Below are 17,861 nucleotides of genomic sequence, written 5' to 3'. Positions count from 1 at the left end.
AAGCTCTGGAGTCCAAGTTTTCTGGCCTTTAGGGCATTGAGCAAAATCCACATGGTTAGTTAGGCGTTTGCTTGATGGATGTGGGAGGGTTGGATTAGAACATAGGAAAAGCTTGGAAGGTTGTTCTTGAGTATAATTTACTTAATTGTTTCTGGCCTGGTAAGTATACCCTGAGGCTTCATATTGATGTCTGTGATTCAATAAAAACAGAAACCAATAAGGTCTTTATCGACTTGTGGTTTAATGGCTTTAAATAAATTAACTTCTTTTGGATCAATTCAGCTCACTGATGATATTTGTAACCTATTAACTTTATACTTCTCCTCTAAGTTACAATGTTAATACGTAACTTTGGAAAAATCCCTTTCCATCTATCAAGGCAAGGTATGGTTTTCTATATACAGATAACGTCAAAAGTATAGACATGCCCACAAAAAAGCATCTGCAAGAAAAAGCTGAGCCCTGACTTCCAGATTCCAGATTTAGACTTAATCTCACACCAGTTTTTAACTGATGTAGGGTCTTTCTTAAAAAAAAAAAAATTAAAAGCTTTTGGTGCAAGCTATAGAATATGCATTATCGATCAATAGTTCTGCTCCAAATTAATTGTCATTGATATGGACTGAATTGTCACGTTGAAACCCTAGTCCCCACTGTGACTGCATTTGGAGTTAGGGCTTTTAAGGGGTAAAGTTAAGGAGGTCATGAGGGTGGGTGCTAACCAGGTAGGATTGATGGCTTTATAAAACAGGAAGAGAGACACCCCTCTCTCTGTGCACGTCGCCAGGAAAGTCCACCTGAAGACACAAAGGAAAGACAGCCATTGGCAAGCCAGGAAGCGAGCTCTTACGAGAAACCTCATTGGCGGGCACCTTGAACTTGGACTTCCCACCCTCTGAACTGAGAGAAAATAAATTTCTGTTGTTAAACTGTCCCACACCACCCTCCCAATGTCTCCAGTGCTTTCTATGGCAGCCCAAGCCGACTAGAACAGTAACCTTAAGCAAGCTGCTTACAGCGTATCTGGGCCTCAGTTTCCTGATATGTAAAATCTGTGGGTCAGGCTAAATAAAGTCTGTATTCTCTTCCATAGCTAGCCCTGCTATGATTCTAACAGGGTGTCTGGCTCCAGAAGAAAAGCACACTTTTTATATTAAGAAAAAAATTCTGAATTTCCAAATTACAAAAGGGTACAAAAAAGTCCCATGTATCTTTTACCCAGATTCAGCTACTTTTATTTTTTTCCCATTTACATTTTCATATTCTTTCTATTGCTGGGTCTGGGTATGTGTGTATTTGCACCCACATTGTTAGTTTATTTTTCTGAATCACTTGGGAGTAAGTTGCAGATATGGCATCTCGTTATCCCTAAATACATCAGTCTAAATTTCCTAAAAACAAGGATATTCTCTCACCTAACTGTGATTGCCAACTGCAGGGAATTTAACATTGATATGACACTTTTATGTAAACTATAGCCCATGTTCCAATTTCTTTCACTGTCCTAATAGCAACCTTTAAAGCATTTCCCCTGCCGAATAGGAACCAGACCAGGATCACGTATTATGTTTAGTTGTCATGTCTCTATAGCCTCCCTTCACTTGGAACAGTTGCCCAGCTCTTTGTTGTCATAAGCTGCAGCATGTGGAAGTTCCCGGGCTAGAGGCTGAACTGGAGCTGCAGCGGCCAGCCTACACCACAGTCACAGCAACATCTGCGACCTACACCACAGCTCACAGCAACACCAGACCTGAACCTTGTCTGCAACCTACAGCACAGCTCAAGGCAACTCCTGATCCTTGAGGGAGGCCAGGGATTGAACCCACATCCTCATGGATACTCATCAGGTTTGTAACCTGCTGAGCTACAACGGAAACTCCTAACTTGAACAGTTTTAAAGAATACATGCCAGTCATTTACTAGAATGCCTTATTTTGGGATTTGTTTAATGTTGCCTCATGATTTTTCCTTTCTTTTCTTTTATTTATTTATTTTTTTTGGCCCATGCCTGAGGCACACAGAAGTTCCAGGGCCAGGGATTGAACCTGTGCCATAGGAGCAACCCAAGCCACAGCAGTGACAATGCCAGAACCTTAACCTGCTGAGCCAGCAGGGAACTCCTGCTGCCTCACGTAGATTCAGATTATGCATCTCCGGCTGGACCAGGGTGTAAGTAACAAGTTGTGTCCTCGTGAGGACAGTGCTTTAATGTTCTTCATTGGTGAAGTTCATCTTGTTGGCCAGATCACAGTTTGTTCTGTTTTCCCACCGTATAGTTTCGATTCCTCCCCTGCCCCCCACAACTATTAAGAAATCTGCAGAGATGTACTGTAAGATGGAGCAACGATCCTGCTCATCATGCAACTTTCCCCTCAAACTTAGCATCCATTGATGAGTCTCGATCGAACTGTGATGTTTTACAGTGATGCTTGGAAAATGGTGATTTCCAAGGCTACCACTCCCTCCACCCTTCTCCGCTGATGCCAGTTTTTCATCTGTAAACCAGAACCTTCAGTCTCCTTCTCCCTCCATTATTGTACTCATGGATTTTCATTTTATTCAAGGGGTAAATAAGCTATCACTTCGCTTATTTTGATGCTCGTATGGTCCCAGATCTGGACACTAAGCCCCCCTTCAATCTGGCGCCTATGTCCTTTTAATATCCTCCCATATTTTTAATGCTTTTAAGAAATATTGATTCAAATCAGAGGCAAATAAAAATAAGCGCTACTTTTTGGGACTGGGGGGCCTCACAAGCAAAGTTAAGGACAGAGTATCATTTGATAGCCGTTCATAAATTTATTAGATATAACTCTATGCAACATACTGCCTTTAATTTTGTTATCCTTAGATCTTCCATTTAGTTCTCATAATTAGTCTCCGTGGTTATCATAGGTAATTAGACCAGAGTTGGCCGGAATCCTTGCACTCATTTGGAAGACAGGACTACAGCCAAAGCGTCTTTTCAACATGGAATCCTTCGACATCCATTTGCTGATTTGAATGCCAACTTCTTTATCATTTATTCCCTCTTACTGCGATGTGCGTTCATGGATTTTTCGCTTCACTTTAGCCCTTGGCACTCGGTCTCTGTGGAAGTTCTGATGGTTCTTTTTGCCTCTATAATTTTGCCGAGCAAAGCAGATTTCCTCCCAAACACAGTAATAACTTTCATTCCTGCTATCAACACTAAAGCTTTACGTGAGAGGTTTCCATACTTTCCCTGTTCTTAATGCGCTTAGTGTCTCACTAAATTTTTCCAATGCCCTCGAGCCAAAAGAAATACCAAATAGTTCCTTTTTTGAAGTACTCAGGCCCAAACAACTTATTAAGTATTTATGTCCAATGACTTTGTAACTGTTTGGAAAAAATTATACACATAAATCTGAAGAGGAGTTACAGTTTTATTTCGTTCTTATACAACCATCATTACTTACCAATGCAAGGTGTGTGCCTGTTGGGTAGAGCCCACGTTCTCCAGTCTTGCAAGGATTGGACGCTGCTCGTCTCATTTCCTGCTGCACATTTATGGTCATGGGCCCTTGATTTTTATCACAACAGCTGAAAACCTAGCTTTGCAAAGAGATGACGTCACCGAAAGGACGGTAGAGTGAGCTGTGGCTGAAATCACGAACCACGTAGCAGCTTGTGCCGTGTCCCACAGATGTCCAGCATCGCTGTTTCCCTGAAAATCGTAAACTATTCTGCACCCCCTGTTACTGCACAGAGTGTCCCAGGGTGTTTTGCTGCACGTTTTGGGAACTATGACACTAAATCCTGGAAGCTTTCAGTCTCCTTTGTAAAATACCAATGACAAACATTGAGATGATATTAAAAATCGTTCCAGTAGTGGCAAACCTAGTAGGGTTCATTATGTAGCCCCACGCTGTGATTCTTTTGCATAGTTTATTAGTTGGGTGATCACACCATTTATTTTCCATTCACCCGAGGATACTTTTACCAGTGAAAGGGGGGGGGGCTACCACAACAGGACCCTGGGACAACAGATGTAAACAAAGACTGTCCTGGGCAAGCTGGGTTGTGTGGCCACCCAGAAAATCCACGCTACACATCACAACACTTACATTCGGAAAGCCATCTTTACTCAGTGAAAGGTCGCTATTACAGCACAGTTTCTATTATCTGGTCCTTTGCCAGAGGATCTTATCACATTAGATTGTGAAACGTGAAGTTTATTGATTGTAGCTTCCTTCACTTATCTCTCCAATCTCCCATCCATTTCCCTTCAGACTCTGGACCTCTTCCTCTCCTTCGACCCCAGTCCCATCAAAACGTACCTGCCACTTTGCTAGTCATCCCGGTTCAAGCCTTTCCTGCAGTGTTTTGAGGATATGAAAGGTAGCGCCATGCACACAAGAAAGCCTGTAAAACCCTCTTTCCTATATCTTTATGTTTGACCCACACAAGGCAACTGCTCCAAATTTCTCCTACTTCCACCCAAGCTTCCCTAAGCCTACCCAGAACTCTGTCCATCTCCGCGCTTTGATCCCTTTTCCTTCCTTAGCCAGTCGCTTCTTTTAAATCTCAAGCTCCTCCGTTTGGATTAGACAAAACAACAGAACTCAGAAAGCGACTCAACATCTTAGAGCCTGCAAACACTTCCTACATTCGAAACGTTTCCCTTTTTCGTTCTCATTGGTATATATGCATCATCCACCCATCCCAGAAAATTGCCTGTGAAACTTCCACTCAAGCAGGTAAAAAGACAGTGAGATAATCACCTCTGCCTTCAGAGAATTACAATTTAATTGGAGAGAAAAAACAACAATAGGCTGTTTGGGCATTGCAGAATGTCTGCACTTGGCACGTAGCGGGTGCCTCGGAGACACCTGTCAGCAGGTGTAGGAAGTAGTATTGACACTGGATGAGCGTCTTCCATGAGCTCGCCAAGCTTCTACCGCGCGCCTGGCTTGCTCGGTGCAAAGGGGTGGTAGGTTAAGGGGGCCTTTCCCGGACCCGGGTTCACAAGGAGGCGGCAATCCTGCCTCCATGCCCTGATCTACTTCTCGTCCAGTCCAATCGGGACAAAAGTGTGCAGTCACAGCTGGAGGGGTCTACCTCCTTGGGCCGGGGGCTCGCCAAACGGACCATATTGCACCGGAATCGCAGCCAAGGGAGGACGGAACCCGGGTCCGGAGGAGGAGAGGACCCTAAGACCTGCCGGGCCCTGGGGGCGGGGGGCGGGGGGCGGGGAGCGGAGCGGAGCGTGAGGGGTGGGAGGTGGGCGGGGCACGCAGGCCGCCCCCGGCTACGTAGCGGCTGCCGCCGCTTTCGAACGCTGCTCCGCCTGGCCGCCGCCGCCCGGGCCAAGCCAAGCCATCCCTGCAGTCCCGCCGCGGGGACACCGACTCGTTTACGATGCCCGCTGTTGAGGATTAGAGGTTCAGATTATTGGGGAAAAAGTAAGTAATGTATAGAGTGCACTCAGTCATGGTTTGCGAAAAGCATGGAGAACTTTGATATGTATAACCGTTTAAATGACCAAAAAGAGACACTACAAATGGTTACTACGACGGGACGGAAGGGGCGGATGTGCAGAGTTCAGTGATAGTTTACTCTAAAGGAAGTGGACAGGGCGCCGAAATAGCTCAGTTGGGAGAGCGTTAGACTGAAGATCTAAAGGTCCCTGGTTCGATCCCGGGTTTCGGCACAGCTGTTCCTTTTTAATTTACAGAGATTCGGGTTTCATGTGATTCACCTGTGTAACCTGGTCTATTAATTCCAGCCTAGGGAGAAATGGGGACTGGAAGGGCGAGCGAGAAATGCAAAAAGCTGTTCCCAGTCACCTCTAAGGGGGCGGCCCGCAAGCAGCCGCTTCCGGGGCGCGCGGGTGGGGTGGGGGTGCACCGGGTTGCGAGGCAGCGCTGCTGCGCACGCACAGGGCTGAGACTGGGTGGGTGGGGGCGAGGCAATCCCCCCCCCAAACACACACCTGAGACTCGGAGTGCGGCGGTCCCAGGCCCCGCCCATTCCCTCAGGTGCGCCCCCGCGTGGCGAGAGGGAGCCGCGTACTAGTATTTTGAGTGAGGCGTTGAGAAAGTTAACTCCGTCCCAGATTTCAATCTCAAAGCATTTCACATTGAATAGCAAAACTGCTCTTTAATCAAAGGCATGCCCACCCCCCCCAGCTGGCTTTGCCGGAGGAGGGAACCGGGCAGTTAGGGATTTCTGGTTTGAACTCGCGAAGCGCGGCCCTGGGGCACAGCCAGAGTTACTTGCCCGATGGTACAGGCCTGGCAGCTTTACAGTCGTGTCTAGACCAGAGGTTCTCCATGTGTGGTCCCGGGACCAGCAGCCGGGGCATCACCTAGGAACTACTTAGAAATGCAAATTCTCTGCCCAATGGGGGGTAACTCCGGAGGTGGGCCCAGCTCCTGGTGTTTTAACAAGCCTTCCAGGGGGATTCTGAGGCAGCTGAAGTTTGAGAGCCTCTTATCCAGACATTTCTTTCAATTTCTAAAAAAGCCCTTTCTTAAGACTTTTTGTGAACAACCTTTTTCCCTTTGTTGTCTTTTACCTTGCTAGGGTGAAATAAAACTTGGATGAGTGCTCAGAATTAATTTTCCCGGCAGTCTTTGCTTTTGTGGCGAGTGTGTGTTTTGGTGGTGGAAAGTCATCAACTGATAGCTATCTGTGGGACTATCCAAGGCTAATCTAGGTGCTATGGGGTAAAGAAAATGGAGCCCAGGGGCCTGATTATATATTATGTGGCTCCTGGGAGCCGAGCCAGGACCCAGAGGTAGAAATTGCAAGGACAGAGATTTGAATTAAAAGAGGAAGAACCTTCAATCTATTGGAGACACCGGAAAAGGGAAGATGCAAGTTTAGTAGGGTGATGAGTCGCTGGTCAGCAGATGAAAGACAATCACTTTTGGGATTTGTGCATTAAGCCTTGCAGTTATTCTGGTTCTCTTGGTTTGAAAGGGAAAGCATATTTACGAAGTTCTGTGTGCACTCAAGTTGTTAATTCATTCATCAATTGGACATCAATTATATGCCTCCCATATAATACCAGGCATCATGTGTTCTTAATAACCACTCTATGAAGTTGCCTATTGTTATTTTCATTTTACACGTCCTTGTAGAAGTGCAAGGATTAAACATAATACATGTCAGGCATCTAACTTCTTCCGTGTCCTAAATGTTACTAAAAGTGAATAGTTGTTGGGATATTTGTGTACATAACAGTGAGGATCCTCGTAGGAAGGAAACGAAAAGCTTTTGCAGGCTCATCAGAAAAAGCTCTGTTGGCCTTGATTGGCCCTCGGAGGAAGATTTCTTGGGTGGAGAAGGACCAAACTGGAGCGCAGCCAGTCCTCCGTGTGTTTAGATGGATGGGGAATGAATGGTGCTGGGGTCAGAAATGAGTGACTGTTCACTTCAGGCAGCCTGAGGCCTGACTGCCCTGTAGACAGACACAGTAAGACCGTGTATTTGCTGCAGGACTAGGACTGGGGAGATGTGGTATATGGGGAGGCTGGAGGCACATCGCTGATTGGAAGTCTGAAGAGGTGTGAAAAAACGCATTTTAACGGAGTAAATTTTAAAGATCTTTCTGGCTTTCTTCAATGATTCAGGCATCAGGCAGGAGTAGTGTAAGTAACCTGCAGAACACTTAAGACATGACAAAAGGAGTTCCCGTTGTGGTTCCCTGGGTTAAGAACCTGACATAGTGTCTGTGAGGATGTGGGTTCCATCCCTGCTCAGGGGGTTAAGGATCCGGCATTGCCGCGAGCTGTGGCGTAGTTTACAGACACGGCTCAGATCTGGCGTTGCTGTGGCTGTGGTGTAGGCTGGCAGCTCCAGCTCAGATTGGACCCCTAGCCTGGGAACCTCCATATGCTGCTAATGCGGCCCTAAAAAAAAAGGAAGTGAAATCTAAAGCTGTAATCTGATCAATCACTTTTATTGCCTTTCACAGGCCTGCTCTCTTAGGTGTCACTTCCTGGGAGGGGAGGCTGAGTGAGGGGGGTTAAAGGGTGCAGAGTGAAGTGTGCAGTCAGCCCTTACTTTGGAAAAGAAATGCTTTCAGTGGAAAGAACACTATCAACATTAAACATTTATAGGAGTTAATGCTCAGCCCAGCTCTCTGTTGTCACAGAGAGATTGTGAATATCTCCTCTTTTTTCAAGCCATTTATCCTGGGTGGGAGGGGGAGGGCATCTTCTCAAGTTTCCTTGGTAAGCTTTTGGGCAGAAACCTGGGACATTTGGCTCATGCGACACATTTCTAAGGTGACAGGCAAGCGTATTGCTAAATGACTGTTTATCTCTTAATTATTCCAATACTATATTCATTTTAGGTCAGAACTGGGATATAAAAAAAGCTGTTATAGGAGTTCCCGTCATGGCTCAGTGATTAACAAATCCGACTAGGAACCATGAGGTTGCAGGTTCGATCCCTGCCCTCGCCCAGTGGGTTAAGGATCTGGTGTTGCCGTGAGCTGTGGTGTAGGTTGCAGATGTGGCTTGGATCCCGTGTTGCTATGGCTCTGGCATAGGCCAGTGGCTACAGCTCCGATTAGACCCCTAGCCTGGGAACCTCCATGTGCCGCGGGTGCAGCCCTAGAAAAGACAAAAAGACAAAAAAAAAAAAAAAAAAAAAAAGCTGTTATAATTGTTATATACAGTAAAACTAGATGAGCATTTAATAATTCATTGGGGCCTTCTTGTAATCAATGTGTACATGCATTAATGCCTGTTTTATTAGTCTCGGGTCATATTTCTACTCATTTAAATGTCCGATGGTTTATAGTTGTTTAGTTTCATTATTAGTTATATTATTTGTCACATCTCAGATTTGTTTGATGTTGGTCAGAAATACGGCTCCTATTTGGATTTGCCTCCAATTCCAGGAACATAGGGTCCTGGACAACCATCCTTAATAGGTTTGTCAGCGTGGATTACTCCGTTTAAGCATAGCTCACTTATCTAACCGGAAATCCTGGAGGGTTGTTTACATTCACCAGCTTTTAGAGTTTGTGGTTTGGGAGAAGCCAGCAGATGGCCTGGGGAATAAGGCAGGACAGTTTGATCAAGGGCAGGGCTCTTCCAGACACCTATGTCTCATATGAGTTCCATAAATTGAAATTCTCATATAATGAATTGTCTTGAAGCTGGGTGTGCAAATATTTGACTATTCACTACCTAAATATAGTCTATAGTGCCCCTAAATACTTCTTGTCCACAGCATCAAGAATGACTAGAGGAGGAGTTCCCCTGCGGCTCACGATGTTAGAACCCAACGAGTATCCATGAGGACGTAGGTTCGATCCCTGGCCTCACTCAGTGGGTTAAGGATCCGGCATTGCCACAAGCTTCAGCGTAGGTCGCAGATGCGGTTTGGATCTGGCGTTGCTGTGGCGGTGGTGTAGGCTGCCACCTGCAGCTCTGATTCAACTCCTAGCCTGGGAATTTCCATATGCTTCAGGTGTGGCCCTAAAAAGAAAGAGGAAAAAAAAAAAAAAAAAAAGAATGACAATGACCAGAGGAGTTCCCTTGTGGTGCAGTGAATTAAGGACCTGGTGTTTTCACTGTAGCACCCAAGGAGCCTCCACATGTAGCGGATGTAGAGTTGCCATTTCTGGAGTGCTCTCTATGTGCCAGGCATTCTGATGAACATGCTTTATACATAATCCCACTGAACTTGTCACTAACTCTTCCAAGAAGGATGCACAGTGGATATGAATTTTTTTAAAAGTTACATACTAATGCAGTTTGAAAAGCCAGCATGATTCTGAGATGTATTAACATGGAACATGAGCCATACAAATAAAGCAGTAGTTCTTGTATTCGTTGCATTAGTGAGATCCATGTTAGAGCATTCTGTTCGTTTTTGACTAACTCAATTTAAGAGGAAAAGGTTAGCAAAAATCAAAAACACAAGGAAGAGGAGATTTCTTTTAAAAACAACAACCAAAGGGTATGAAATAGGTTTGTCTGGATAGAAAAGCTGAGGGTAACTTGATTACAATCATCAAAGTATTGTTTTTTGGGGGCATATATAGTTTCCAGGGAAATGCCACAAGATGAAGGCAGGAGAGATTTCTGTTAGACAGAAGGAATTGTAATAAGATATTTGATCTAGTTTTATAGTGGAGAATTGTCTGCTACCCTTCAGACACTTTAAAAAAATCTACTGCGTTGTGGTTTCTTTGTGGTTATTGTTGCTGATAATAATTCAGGAAGGAAGAGGGTGGAGTAGAGACAGGTGTGGACATTGCTGGTAGGGACCATAAAAATCATGGGGTTCTTGTCAGGCTGGATCTTACTATCTCTTAACCCTAAGTTTGTCTAGAAGCAACACCTGCCTCAATTTTTTTTTTTTTGCTTTTCAGGGCTGCACCCTCAGCATATGAAAGTTCCCAGGCTAGGGGTCTAATCAGAGTTGTAGCCGCCAGCCTTCCCCACGGCCACAGCAACGCCAGATCTGCTGCACCACAATGGGAACTCCTATTTATTTACTTTTTTTTTTTTTTTTTTGTCTTTTGTTGTTGTTGTTGTTGCTATTTCTTGGGCCGCTCCTGCGGCATATGGAGGTTCCCAGGCTAGGGGTTGAATCAGAGCTGTAGCCACCCGCCTACGCCAGAGCCACAGCAACGCAGGATCCGAGCCGCGTCTGCAACCTACACCACAGCTCACGGCAACGCCGGATCGTTAACCCACTGAGCAAGGGCAGGGACCGAACCCGCAACCTCATGGTTCCTAGTCGGATTCGTTAACCACTGCGCCACGACGGGAACTCCCTATTTATTTACTTTTAACAAATTGATCATTGAAGTCAGTGGTGAGGAATTCAAATGAGAAAGGAGCCATATGATAAAAGGTACATCTTGGTTTTAACTCTGCCTGGTTCCCGTTGCAGAGATCATTACTGTCAGTAGCTTCTAGTGTATCCTTCAGTAAATAAATCTCACATACATGAGTACCTATTTCTTTTTTCTTTCTCTCTCTCTCTCTCTTTTTTTTTTTTTTTTTTTTTTTTTTTTTTTTTTTGTCTTTTTCCCTTTTCTAGGGCCGCTCCCGCGGCATATGGAGATTCCCAGGCTAGGGGTCTAATCGGAGCTGTAGCCACTGGCCTACACCACAGCCACAGCACCACAGGATCTGAGCTGCATCTGCGACCCACACCACAGCTCCCGGCAACGCCGGATCCTTAACCCACTGAGCAAGGCCAGGGACCGAACCCGCAACCTCATGGTTCCTAGTCGGATTCGTTAACCACTGTGCCACAAAGGGAACTCCTCTTTTTTCTTTTTTATGGCCTCACCTGCGCCATATGGAAGTTCCCAGGCGAGGGGTCAAGTTGGAGCTACAGCTGCAGCCTACACCACAGCCATGGCAACAGCAGATCCTACCTGCATCTGTGACCTATGGCGCAGCTTGCGGCAATGCCAGATCCATCATAACCCACTGCAAGAGGTCAGGGATAGAACCTAAATCCTTACAGAGATGGTGTCAGGTCCGTAAGCTGCTGAGCCACAATGGAAACTCCCAAGCATGTATTTTTATAGCTCATTTTACACAAATGGTATCATTATTGTAAAGCTGTTTTCTAAACGTGCGCATTACTTCTCCTTGCTACATGAAAACTACACTTTCCTTTCTTCTCTTTTTTTCTCAAATGACTCTAAACCTGAGCTGAACTCTTAAACCATGTTTAGTGTCCTGAAAAGTATCGGGATCATCTCACCCAATAGCAGCGATGTTTACAGTCTCTAATTGAACGCTATAGATTTTAATATTAAGCCCATAAACGGTGTCTAGATTTGAATGGTCTGATCTCTTATGCTAGGAGCCTTATTACCAGAAAAAGTTGGTTTCCTTCCTTTTGCAGAATGAAGGCTTGATTTGTTGAGGGGGTTCAGCTGTTGCGTGGGCAAGACTGAAATACAGGTAGGGGGCAGCGTAGAACTATTTCCCTTTGAAGTGTTTTCTGTTGTCAGGTTGGTAAATTGCTCAGAGGAGAATATAATCAGGTGTCACGTCTTATTCTGTTAGGGTCTCCTTAATTCATGTTCATCTTCCAAGTTCTCTCTCAAGTTTTGCCTCCTCAAGAAACCTTTCCCCATAGTTTAAGCGAATACTGATCTCTCCCTGTTTTGAGCTCCCACGGTGCTCTGTGCTCTGGGCGTGTGGTGCTTCCCCATCTTTCATTTTCTGTTTTGAATGTGTGCTCATTTCCTTTTTCTCTTTCTTTTTTTATAGTTTTTTTTATGTTTATTTTTGCTTTTTAGGGCCATGCCCGCAGCATATGGAGGTTCTCAGCCTAGGGGTTGAATCAGAGCTGCAGCCCCTGTGCTACACCACAGCCACCGTAACGAGGGATCCAAGCCACATCTGTGACCTACACCACAGCTCACAGTGACGCCAGATCCTTAACCCACTGATCGAGGCCAGGGGTCAAACCCGTGTCCTCATGGATATTAGTTGGATTCACTTCTGCTGCACCACAGTGGGAACTCCTCTGTTTTCAATGATTTTTATTTTTTTCATTATAGTTGTTTTACAGTGTTCTGTCAATTTCTACTGTACAGCAAAGCGACCTAGTCATACATACATATATATATGTTCTTTTTCTCACATTATCCTCTATCATCTTCTATCACAAGTGGCTAGATATAGTTCTCTCTGCTATACAGCAGGATCTCAATGCTTATCCACTCCAAATGCAATAGTTTGCATCTATTAACCCCAAACTCCCAGTCCATCGCACTCCTTTCCCCTCCCCCTTGGCAACCACAAGTCTGTTCTCCAAGTCAATGAGTTTCTTTTCTGTGGAAAGTTTCATTTGTGCCGTATATTAGATTCCAGATATAAGTGATATCATGTGGTGTTTGTCTTTCTCTTTCTGACTTACTCCACTTAGTATGAGAGTCTCTCTTCCATCCGTGTTGCTGCAAATGGCTTCTTTTGTTCTTTTTTATGGCTGAGTAGTATTCCATTGTGTATACGTATCACATCTTCTTAATCTGTTCATCTGTTGGTGGACATTTAGGTTGTTTCCCATGCTCATTTCCTTATGGCAAAATGCTGCCTCATCAGAAAAGGTGATTTGGACAACAGGAAGAGATGCTACAGAGTCTCCGTGTTCTCGTGAGAAAATGTGTTATTGAGGAGTGGTGCTCTGAAAGGTCTTGTGACTGGAAATGGCTGGAGGCGGGTGAGGATGTGGAGGGGTGCTGCATGCACAGAACAAAAGGAAAAGGGTAAAGACAACAGAGAGAACCAGGCAAGGTAGAGTAAGGGATGTCAGATCCTCCCTCCATTTCTGGAGAGAAACTTCAGGAGAGCCCGAATGCAACTTTATCCCTTTTATTATTATTTTTTGACCATGCCCATGACATGTGGAAATTCCCAGGTCTGGGATTGAACCCAAGCCACAGCAGTGACAACTGCCAAGTCCTTAACTGGTTGGCCACCAGGGAACTCTCCAAATTACCCTTTTAACTCTGAGTTCTCAGCTGCATTCCTGATAGCCAGTGGTGGGCCCGTCACCCTCAACCAACCTGGCTGACGGATCTGAATTCAGGGTCATTGTAACAGTTTTGGTTTAGAGCCTTGACCACTCACATTGTAAAAACAGATGGAAGGGGCGCCAAAGCCTCATGCTTTTTTTACTGCAGTGGGTGAAGAGGAGGACGTGTGGCCCGCGGGAGGCAGAGGGGGAGGCTAGAAGCTCAGTGGGTGCTGCTGTTCTGTGGGCACACGTGGGTGGGGAGTGAGCACAGCCCCTGGAGGCAGGCGGCCTGGGTCTGAGCTCTGACTCCATCTATTGCTTGTGTAATATTCATAAGTTCTAGAACCTTTTCAGTTTCAGCTTCCCCATCTATAAAATATAGACAACAACAACAACAACAAAAAACCCAGAACTGGAGTTCCTTCCCGTCGTGGCTCAGTGGTTAACGAATCTGACTAGGAACCATGAGGATGCGGGTTCGATCCCTGGCCTTGCTCAGTGGGTTAAGGATCTGGCGTTGCCATGAGCTGTGGTATAGGTTGCAGACGTGGCTTGGATCCCGTGTTGCTGTGGCCCTGGCGTAGGTAGGCTGGTGACTACAGCTCTGATTCAGCCCCTAGCCTGGGAACCTCCATATGCTGCTGGAGCGGCCCAAAAATTGGCAAAAAGACAACAACAACAAAACAAAACAAAACAAACACACAAAAAATCCCCCCAGAACTTTTAGAATAGGGTTCTTGTGAGAATTTAATGAGATGATCCGTTAAAAGGGCTCAGCCTGTGGCCTCAGGCATACACTTGGTGCTTAATCAGCGCCCCTGCCTGTGCTCTCTTCTTTCAGGAAAAGTTAGTATGACTCCTCCTGGCTCTCCCAGAAAGCATGGACATTCTTTCTGCTCTGTACGTCCCTCATCTTATCCATATATCCATCTAGATAATATTTCCTGGTTGGCTGCTATTATCTCCTTAAAATCTCCGTCATGTGCGAAGCAGAGAGCACACAGTAGGTGTTCAGTGCATATTCATCTGATGAAAATAAAGCTTCCTTTTTGTCCTCCCAGGGGTGGTTCATCACCACCAAGTCAAAGCCTCTGGCTGTTCTTGTTTTTATTATGTTCCCTAACAAGAGGATGTACCCTTTTAAGGGTCTGGACTGAGATTCCTATGCTTTTTCTATGCCTTATGTCCCCCAGCCCTGTGCCAGAAACATCTTAGGTTTTCAAGAAATGCTTCTTGAGTCCTCTTGATTTGACAATAAGCAACTCTTTCAGAAGGGTGGGCAAAGGCTTTGTGGTTAATTTAAAATTATGGTGATTTTTGGTGTTTTCTTTTTTTGTTTATATATTTTAAAAACTTTCTGGAAGTTCCCGTCATGGCTCAGCGGTTAACGAATCTGACTAGGAACCATGAGGATGCGGGTTCGATCCCTGGCCTTGCTCAGTGGGTTAAGGATCCGGCGTTGCCGTGAGCTGTGGTATAGGTTGCAGACGCGGCTCGGATCCCACATTGCTGTGGCTCTGGCGTAGGCCGTAGGCCGGTGGCTGCAGCTCCGATTAGACCCCTAGCCTGGGAACCCCCATGTGCTGTGGGAGCGGTCCAAGAAATGGCAAAAAGCTAAACAAACAAAAAAACCCAATTTACTGGCTTGCATAATTTAAAAAAAAATAGGAAGAAAAATAAGGCTCTAAACTTTCTTCAACAGAGGAGCAGGAAGCTGGACCTCTGCGTTAGTGTTCCAGACGGAGTTTGGGGTTATCTTAGTCTAACAGAGACAAGTTGAGGCATTTTGGGGCCTGGGACCTGCCAGGGCACTAACCTGCCTTCATGCAGGGTCTTATACCCATGAGGTGGGATCATAGTCAAACATCACATGGTTGACATTCAATAAATGTTTAACAACAACAGTAATATTCTCTCCATCTTTCAAGTTCCTTAAGATGTTCTGGTTGCTATTTTTAAATGGGAGATTTACATAACTTTCTAGATAAACAGGTTTTAGAAAACCATTCAGATGTCGCTGAGAGATTAAGAGCTAAATAAAGATTTTGTGTTCCAAGAGATACAAGGAAAACAAACAGTCCAACACAAATAGAAACACGTCTTAGGAGTGGAAACGTTTTATTGAATCCACCAATTATCGGCTCATTCACTCTTGTGGGTTATGAGGCTGTGCAGGTGTTGGCCCCTCAGCAGGTGTCCTTGGGAGGTCTCCTTTGAAGAGACATCATCTGGACATCACAGGCCCTGGCAGCTTCCAGGACATTTTTCTGTCACAGTGTCAATGTTAAGTCACCTGGTCCAGGCCTATTGGTACCTGGTATTTTTGAGGGTTGGACCTGTCAGCGCCGGATCCTGGACGTATCTGCCAGTGCCCTGGTAGCTGCCACATTTCTGTGCCCAGGTTCACTGGGCCTGAAAGAAAGGGCTCACTTTCTCTAGCTGTACAAGGATTTTGGGTCACTTACCAGCTTTGAACTGGTTCTTTTTTTTTTTTTTTCCTTTAAACATTTTATTTGGAGGCAATTTCAAGTTTTACAGAAGAGTTGCAAGAAGAGTGCAGAGAACTGTGTCATCATTTGTCCAGAGTTACTAATTTAACTTGTAATCACATTGGGTTATCACTCTACCCCCCCCCCCCTCCTGCCAGATGTACATATTTATATTTCTGAACCCACGGAGGTTCAGAAAACCCTTAAATACTTCAGGGCATATTTCCCAGGAATGAGGACATTCTCTTACATAACCACAGAACTGTGGAAATAAGGATCCCACCACATGAAAAAAGTGAAGCCTGTTTCTTTTGATCTCGCTCTATACCAAGGGCGTAGGCCACCATCACTGAATTTTGGCAGAGACTGAGAGGTGGAGGAGTGGAAAGGAGTGCCCTTTATAGTGGGGACAAGGAAGGTTTCAGATGTGCCCCGATTAGAGGCTGCTGGCTTGAGGAAGCGGGGCGGTGGGGGGGATCTACATGATTGGTTAGTGAACTGGGTTCTTGACACCATATCGGAAGCACAGCCCAACCTTTCCCTGGAGTTGAGGGTGATAATGATGCCGGAAAGATGGTACCAGAATCCGGGTTCTTGTTCATGGCAGTCGAAGAATGAACTCTGCGAACACACAGGCAGCAAGCAAGCCAAGTCTTTATTACAGGAAAGCAGAGAACTCCCGGGACAGCTGGGAGGGGGGAGAAGAGCCCCCTCTCTCCATTGTCCTATAGGGGTTTTTATCCCTTAAAGATGTGGGGGGTACCAGTGTGGGGTCCAGAGAGATGTGGTTTTCTCCCACTGGCCTTGCCCAGTTCCCTGTATCAGTCCTTGTCCATGAGGGCTTTTAGGGTTGGAAATGTCCCCACAGTTTTATGGGTTTTTTGTCCTTTCCTTAGTTTAAATCACCACTCCTCTCTTTCCTTTTTTATCAGTTGAGGAGTGGGCTAGAGATTCACATGTCCTTCAGTAAACCAAGTCTGTGGGGAATATGCATGTCCTTGAATAAAACAAGGCCTGTGGAGATGTTTCTCCCTGGAGCCCTTAAGCCACAGAGGTTAATCAATATCCATATCAAAAGAATGTATTGGAGCCCATGCTCCCCCCCCCCCCGTTTTTTTTGTCTTTTTGCCATTTCTTGGGCTGTTCCCACGGCATATGGAGGGTCCCAGGCTAGGGCTGAATCAGAACTGTAGCCACTGGCCTATGCCAGAGCCACAGCAATGAGGGATCTGAGCAGCATCTGTGACCTACACCACAGCTCCCGGCAACACTGGATCCTTAACCCACTGAGCAAGGCCAGGGATCAAACCCGCAACCTCATGGTTCCCAGTCAGATTCGCTAACCACTGAGCCACGATGGGAACTCCAGGAGCCCATGTTCCTATACGAACTACGTGAGTTAGTATTCTGTCTCAATAATATTTCTAGATAATGCCTCTTTGAGATGCCTGCTGAAAGGCTGAATTGACTTCAGTTTGCCATAGAGCCTCTGTGGGGGTGGCGGAAGGTATTTGCCATCAAAGAGGGCAACCTGAGCCGGGCTGTGCCACTTAGAAATGTATTATTAGTGCTTATTTGCCGTGCAATAATCATAATAATAGTTTCTCCCACATGGAAATGGATGGCCGTGGATCATTAAATTGCTAAGATATGCAAGCAAAACAAAGTCTGGGAGTTCCTGCCTGGCACAGCAGGTTAAGAATCCGACTGCAGAGGCTCTGGTCGCTGAAAGGTGCATGTTCGATATATGACCTGGTACAGTTGGGTAAGAGGATCCAGCATTGTGTGTCTGTCCAAACTTCTCCTTTTTATAAGGACACCAATCGTATTGGGTTGGTGCCCACTCCAGTGACCTCTTTTTACATCTGCAACAACCCTATTTCCAAACAGGAT

General features: G+C 45.6%; 1 protein-coding gene and 1 non-coding gene across 3 annotated transcripts in view; both read left to right on the top strand.

Annotated features, from left to right (window-relative positions):
• Nucleotides 1-5,308: 5,308 nt before the first annotated feature.
• The window catches only part of DCT (dopachrome tautomerase), a 93,992-nt gene continuing 81,439 nt past the window's right edge, over nucleotides 5,309-17,861 (top strand). For both annotated transcript variants that reach the window (XR_014818883.1, XM_013978762.3), the window contains exon 1: nucleotides 5,309-5,423. The gene's annotated coding sequence lies outside the window, so the exon portion shown is untranslated. The remainder of the gene's footprint in view (nucleotides 5,424-17,861) is intronic.
• Nucleotides 5,599-5,671, top strand: TRNAF-GAA (transfer RNA phenylalanine (anticodon GAA)). Its single transcript has one exon. It is a non-coding gene; the product is annotated as a tRNA-Phe (tRNA).

This window comes from Sus scrofa, chromosome 11 (assembly GCF_054392235.1).
Source record: "Sus scrofa isolate SSC_HxYL_T2T_F1_AM1 chromosome 11, Sscrofa_HxYL_maternal_Yorkshire_Landrace_v2.0, whole genome shotgun sequence".
NCBI classification, from domain to species: Eukaryota; Metazoa; Chordata; class Mammalia; order Artiodactyla; family Suidae; genus Sus; species Sus scrofa.
Note: the sequence above shows the minus strand (reverse complement) of the source record. Positions and strands in the feature narration are given on the sequence as shown.